The following is a 7,603-nucleotide window of genomic DNA, read 5'->3' as shown; positions in this document are numbered from 1 at the left end:
CCCTATCTTCTGGATCGTTCTTAAAAAGTTTTTATCGACGTGCATTTCACTTCAAAGCAGTCTTAGGAAATTGTTATATTACATAACCTTAAAGAAATAGTATAAACAAATTTAATTTTCATTTTAAAATATAGCGTATTTCGAGATGTATTTAGTCAAAATAAACTGCATTTCAGTTATGTGTTAAAAAAATTGCTCTAACATAAGATTTGTTTCAAAATACATAATTAGGTTTTCCGGCATGTTAAGCTTCAGTGCGTAGACTTTGTTTGTTAGTAAACAAAGAAAGAAAGAAAAATGCGTTTCTAATTGGCGTAATTAATTATTGCTTTAAAGAAAATGACAAAGAATGCACATTGATGGTTATAGCGAAAAAAAACAATTAAAAAAAATTGTGTGAAATATAGCCGTTCTAAAAATCTCCTGTCTTCTAATCAGTTTTAAGATATTTTCCATAGAATGAAAATCATTTATTGACTTTATTTTCTTATCATCTGCGTTACCAAAGTGACATTAAATGCAAATATATTTAATCAATTTTCAAGAGTGATTACCAGTTTTATAACTAAACAGTGCAAGTGGAAGTTTTTAAATCTTAATCAGCATTGACCTATTCTGTAAAGAGAAGTACACAAACTACTCTGCTTTGTTATGTTGCTTTTAAACCAGAATAGCTACAATCCATACTTTGGGAGAGCTTTTAAAGATAAATTTTGTATGAGTAGTGTAAAAAAAAATCAATAGATTTAATTAATCAAATGTAATTATTCTTTATTTTATTCTATCAATTCTGGTTTCAGTCAGATGTACTACTTTCTATATTTATTCTTCGATTTCTTCCTACGATCGAACGAACTGTTTTCGGAAAGCATTTCATCATTTCTTCCAGATACTAATGCTGAAGAAATACATAATTTTTCTTCTCTCTTAAAAGCTGAAATGGTGAGAATTTTCTGGAAAGTCACTTTTACTGCTTATTTATCCTTCTAAGCACGGAAAGAGTAACTTAAGCATTAGAAATCATTCTAAAACATCACTAATCGGCTAATTTTTCCACTTAACCGAGTGTAAAGATATTTCTTCAGGAGAGCTAAAGTCGATCTGGTCACATTAAATATATTAAGCCGGTCAAGTTGCCCATTGGTCATTTAACATGACATTCTTGATTAATTCAGAGAAAATATTCACTGCATGTTCTTATCGCTAAATTTTCATCGGTTGTGTTAAATTCAATGTAAATGACCAAACTACTCAAGGATTCACCTTCACTAAAATGGGGAATTTTAGTATTTTGCTCCGTGTAGATAATCAACTCTCGTATTTCATTCGACAGATACCATTTTTAGAGAGATATAGTGCACAAGGACAAGCTTACAGCAGAGAGACATCAACCGATCGGTCGATTGAATTAGTTCAGATAAATTTACTTATTTATAACTTCCAATGAAATGAAAAACAAATGACGCTGGTGTATTTGAACTTTGTGAGGGAACTCAAACTAAATACTAGTCGCGATTTAATTCAGCACTCTCGCAATGTTGCAGTTCTACCGTTAGCATTTCTATATTTTCATCTAACATGATGGGTTAGCATTGATATTGTTGCTATTTATACATTAGATTCTTCAAAAGTGTTTTGTAACAGTAAGAATACTATCGCTCATACTACTAATTCTAATTTGCTGCTAATCCATGAATGTATTCACCGTTCTACTGCATCAAACAAATTACCGTTATTCACCCAGGAATGAAGTGTCGATAACAGATCAATTCTAATTGAGTATATTTACATCATCGGAAATGCATTAACGTGGCAAAGTTTTATTCTTTTCTTTCTTTAAAATTGTGACCCAACCTTAGAAACCGTGATTATTGTTAATTCACAATAAGCTGAATGTCTGATCCAAATTCTATTCCCGTTTAAAATTATTTTACATAAAGATCAAACCAATATATTTTAACACCTCTAATTGACAATGTATTTCTTAACAATTATCATGTTTTTATTCCATTTGTTTTCTTAAATAATGTATTTACAAGATTTAGTACAATAAGTGAGTGTTAATAATATAGTTTTATAACAGTAAATTAGAAATTTAAAACTTCCCATGATACGTTTACTATCAGCGCTTGGAGCATTAAAATGACAAGAAATAAAACATTAGAATTGAGTTAACGAGAACACTGTGCCCATATGAGAGAGTTCAAAATATTTTCAAGTTCCCACCATCACCAACTGTCTAGTTGATAATTCAGTTCGAAGAAAAGTGTTATCTCCAAGTACAATTAATGAATTATTATTTGAAAATTGAAAAAAATAATTGAGTTATAGCAATTATTTTTGTTGGATTATTCTGAAATTTTTTTTTAAAAAGCTACAATTGGAAATGACTGTAATCAAAAAACGCCTGATGATACTCATATGTACAAATACAAATAATGAAATTTATCTTTGCTTAAAATAGCTTTTTATCTCAGAAAATCGGGTAGTTATAATTGTACGAAAAAAGCAAAAGTGAGCAAATAGATTACTTGGTAAAAGCTATTCACTTAAACCTGAAATTTTAAGAAATGCTTTTAATGGATAATCATTGGGTTTAGTTTTCTAAAAAGAAGTTTTGATATTGTTACTGTTAAAAAAGTGGCGAGCTGGCACAATTGTTACTGCCCCAAGCAAAATGCTTAGCGGCATTGCTTCCGACTTTACGTTTTGAGTTCAAATGCCACCGGAGTCGACTTTATCTTTCATTCTTTCGGGGTCGATAAAATAAGTACCGGTTGAACATTGGGGTCAATGTTATCGACTTACTCCAACCCGCGAAACTGCTGGCCTTGTGCCAAACTTTGAAATCAATATTGTTCCTGTTACTAAGGTGGCGGGCTGGCAGAATCATTAGCACGCTGAGCAAAACGCTTGGCAGCATTTCGTTCGTCACTACCTTCTGAGTTTTAAATTCCACCAAGGTCGTCTTTGCTTTGTATCCTTTCAGTGTCAATAAAAGGGTACCAGTTGAGAACTGGGTCGATGTAATCAACTTGCTCGCTCCCTCGAAATTACTGTCCTTGTGCCAAAATTTGAAATCAATATTGTAGCTGTCACTATCAAAAGTCTAATCTTCTCAAAAATCTTTTGATAACATTGGTATTGAAATTATGATGAAGTTATTGCACTAAATAGTTTTCGAAAATGCGTATCTTCTGAAAGTAATTCCCTTTTCTAAATGTTTATTATCAAGCAGCCTTCATCTATAAGATGAAATGAGAACTACCGACTACAATAATTGAGCTGATCTGAAAATTGATACTGAATTAAGTATATAATTCTAAACCAATATATCAGATGCTAAATCGATTACCAATACATCACTCTAATAAACATTTAAGTAAAGCAGAACATATCCCATTCAGGATCAGACACATCTTCCAGTTAAATCTATTTTCTCTTCTAATTTTGTCTACTGCAATTTGCTCCGCCTCTCAATATACTTCATCACGCTCACAAATATTGACTGTTTCAAAATAATACCGTTTATTTTGTTCTGGCTATGCGTTCGACAAGTATGTCTGCAGTAAAACGTACAGTGATTAGCGCTAAGGAAGCAGATATATTTCAAGAAAGTAGTCCTTGTTTACAAAAAATAAAAATAAATAATAATAATAATAATAATAATAATAATAATAATAAAACAACCTTTTGGCACTTTTCCAAAACTTGCTTCGGTTATTTCCTATAAATCGTTTCAATAAGTAAGCAATGTATATATGGGAAATGATTAGTGAATTATGGTCGTGAGATGTTGAATATATTGCGAATAGCAATTAAGAACTTTCGACTCATTTTAAATTAAAAAAGAGAAAAGAAATAATTTTCCCATTAATAACTTTGTATATAACTTCCAAGATAAGATATTTTTGTTATTGACATAATCTATCACCAATCGCTGATTAGAAGGCAGAATTATGGTTAAGAAAAATATTTTTTCCCCAATTTTCTCTTTGGAGTCTTTATCAACATTTTCTAAATATTACTTATCTTTAATAAGTGGATAATCTGAGTTTGTTTTTTCAACATTTAGGACTTAATTTTTACAGTTTTTAATAAATTTTAACGCTCAGTACTACTAAAAAATATTGTGGTATTCACAAATCTTTCCTTATGTGACTTAGATAAAAGCACCTGATACAGGTTAAAACAACTCGATGCTATTAAATGTGTATGTCGCCAATGAATCATCAATTTGCGTTGTAGTCTAGGAGTTATTCATTTATGACAATAGCAAATTCACAAAGATGCAAGATGGTAAATATAAGTCAATACAAATTAAGAAGAATTGTATAGTCTGATGGTGATAATATAGCAAGTGCAGTAACCAGAAAATTAGCCTATTTGTTATACATATATACATATATACAATTTCCAATTGTGAACTTTGTACCATTTGTGGAATGATGTTTGAATAACGCATGAAAACAAAAATATCGTTTATGAATTAATATCACAGTTACATGAAAATCAGATCTCTTTATTACCCACCAGGGGCTAAAAAGTGTGGGACGCTTACAGCACCTAGGTTTCCCAAGCGGTCACCCATCTAAATACTCACTAGGCTCGACGTTGCTTAACTTCGGTGATCGGACGAGAACCGGTGCTCTCAGCGTGATATGGCCGTAAGCGTTACATGAAAATCCGAACACTAGAAAAACACTATAATACAATAGACATTAGATACTGGCTATCAACAAAATATAGATGGAAATATAAAATGTAAACAATATTAAATGATAATTGTTTGTAATTAAAGTCACAAGGCTGGGCGAGGAGTTTCGTCGATATAGTTGACCTCAGTATTTCACTAGTACTTCATTTTATTAACTTCGGACCCGGCGAGGTTTGAACCCAGAACCTAAAGAATCGGAAAAATACCGCAAAGTACTTGAAGTTAATCGTGTGTGTGTATGAGAGTTGTATGTAGATATTGATATGAACTGTGCATATATACATGGGAGGGTGAGTCTCTGAACTTACTGGTCTTTTCGCGTGTATGCCTATGCTTAAATATATATATATATATATGTGTGTGTGTGCGCGCGTGTATATATATATATATATATATATATATATGAACAAAGTTATTTTATTCCATACTGGTAGAAATATAGGAAAAAGAAATCGAAAATGCATCAGGAGTCTTTTAGATGGTTTATTTTTAAAGGCCTAACCGGCTTCATGATTCTTTTTTGATTTTCAAAAGTTAAGTGAGATAGAAAGACGTGGGGCTATGTCGCAACTGTCTTCCTTATGACTGGGGCTCAAAATTTTTCTTGTTTTGGCTCAAATTAGTATCTGTGTAGGATACAATTTGCTTGGCTGAGGACGATCACGTGATTAAATTTAGAAGTTTTGCAAGCTCTTCGTTGCATCTGTACTTTAATATCATGTGACAGTATTTTTTGCGTAGTAAGTTAAAGCCGACACTGTTGAATGAACGTGTCTAGCGATAGTTCCAAGCAATCAAGGGTCTCTAAATTTAATCTGTCAAGTGTTGCAGATAATCACGCGATTAGATTTAGAAATTTTCGTAACTGTTCTGCTACGTCCGTGTGTCAATGTCATGTGACAACAGTTTTTACTTCAACAGTTACGGCTGATACGGTTGAGTGAACGTCAGTCCCACGTGACCAAGGCTTTCTAAATTTAATTTGTTAAGTGGTAGAGTGGACAGAAGTTGTTTGTATGTAGTCCAGTGACTGAATAATCATGATCTGTATGTATGTATGAAGGCATACAATTTTGTTATCCACTAAATAATATCATACGAGAAAATTAGTATTGCACTAGAGACAGTCATGATTGTGCCAAAAGTTTAGGTCGTTAGCTTTTACTTTTATGTAGAGAAGAAGGGAACTTGGGGTCCTGGCTAAAATTAGTTAAGTTCAATGCGAATCCACTGAGGATTTTTGCTAGGCCTTAATAATCTGTGGTACATGTGGATATCAAGTAACAGAATGAATCTATGTCGCAACCGCGCCGGCCTTAACTTGCGGCACAGAAAATGTTGTTAAATGACATTAACGCACGGACGTAGGGGCGAACTTACAAAAATTCATTAGCCTAATCACGTGATCATCCTCCGCCAGCCAAAAACTTACACTATATATATATATATACAGATATACACACGCGCAGCCCCATGCACACAGACACTCATACACACACGCACATACACACATACAAAGGTTGGCTGAAAATTTCGTCGACTGACTAAGATACTCTCATAGAATGCGAAAAATGACGCTTATTTTTCAACATAGTCTACATACTTCTTCCATCTGTGTTGCTGTCCTTTTACCCCATTGGAGAAGCAGCTTTCTTAGTAAAAAAGTCATCAACAGCAAATATGACGTCATCCCCTGTTGGGGAAGGCTGATATTTAGATGGCGACAAATCAGTAGAATAGGGAGGGTGATCAATCAGTTCAAAGCCACAGTCAAGCAGAGCAGCCATTCAAACCAAGGGCTTGTGTAGCGGAGCATTGTCCTGATGAAACCAATCTACTTTCGTCAGTTTCCTGGGTATTTGGTCTTAGTAACCTTTTGTAACTGCCTCAGTACATTAACATAGTACAGTAATCCCTCGAATATCGCGGATGTTACGTTCCAAAACCCCCTGCAGTAGGTGAAAATCCGCGAGGTAGAAACAAATAGTGCACTGTATTTTTTTTTATTAGTTTTATAATTTGTATATATTTATTTTATTATAAATGCAAAACAACACCACGGAGGAATCGACGTAAGCTTAAAAAATAAACCGCAGTAGGTGAACGAAGATATGACGAAGGATTACTGTACTCTCCATTGACTGATGCTTTTTAAATCTCAAAATACAGAGGCCATTACCTTCTCCTCAGGTGAAACGACTTTGGCCGTCTTTAGAGCAGGTGAGAAGGTGTGTTTTCACTGCATGAATTGACTCTTTGTCTCTGTCTCAAAGTGACGAACCCAACACTTATCCTGGGTGACGAAAAGTTCAAGGAAGCCAGCGGGATCTTTCTGAAACAATATCAGATTTTCCTGTGATGTAATCACCCATGTGCACTTTTGACATGGCTCCCACGGAGCAGAAGCCTTCGTCACGCCAAGTTCATTGTGAAGAATATTTTGAACTCTGCATTAGCTATTTGATTTACAATCAGTCACCTATCATCCGCCGCTACGATGAATGTTTTTCTCAATGGTAGCTGTTGCAGGAATCCAGACCTTGGGTCATGTTCAAGACTCTCCATTCTTCTCCTAAATTTAGCCTCCCACTTTTAATAAAGCTGGAGCATCATCTCTTAATGTAGCAATCATATCATCATGAATGTCTTTAAGAGCTAAAACATTCTTTTGCAGGTACCTGATAGCCTCACGATGCCAAATTTTGTTGATTTTTCAAGAGAAGTCGCTACTATTTACTGTTGAAGTCTTCTTTGAAGTCAAATGTCTGTTTACCTGACAATGTAGTAAGAAGAGATGAAATTAATATACGCAAGATTCCACGGTTCTAGTATCAGCTCCTTTAGTCTAGGAATTATTCAGCCCAACCTCATTTATCCATTTATGCA

At 33.8% G+C, this 7,603-nt stretch overlaps 1 non-coding gene across 1 annotated transcript; it reads right to left on the bottom strand.

Annotated features, from left to right (window-relative positions):
- Positions 1-4,554: 4,554 nt before the first annotated feature.
- On the bottom strand, positions 4,555-4,673 carry LOC128250042 (5S ribosomal RNA). The gene has a single exon (XR_008266162.1). It is a non-coding gene; the product is annotated as a 5S ribosomal RNA (ribosomal RNA).
- Between the last annotated feature and the right edge of the window lie 2,930 nt (positions 4,674-7,603).

This window comes from Octopus bimaculoides, chromosome 1 (assembly GCF_046866305.1).
Source record: "Octopus bimaculoides isolate indiv1 chromosome 1, ASM4686630v1, whole genome shotgun sequence".
Classification (NCBI taxonomy): Eukaryota; Metazoa; Mollusca; class Cephalopoda; order Octopoda; family Octopodidae; genus Octopus; species Octopus bimaculoides.
Note: the sequence above shows the minus strand (reverse complement) of the source record. Positions and strands in the feature narration are given on the sequence as shown.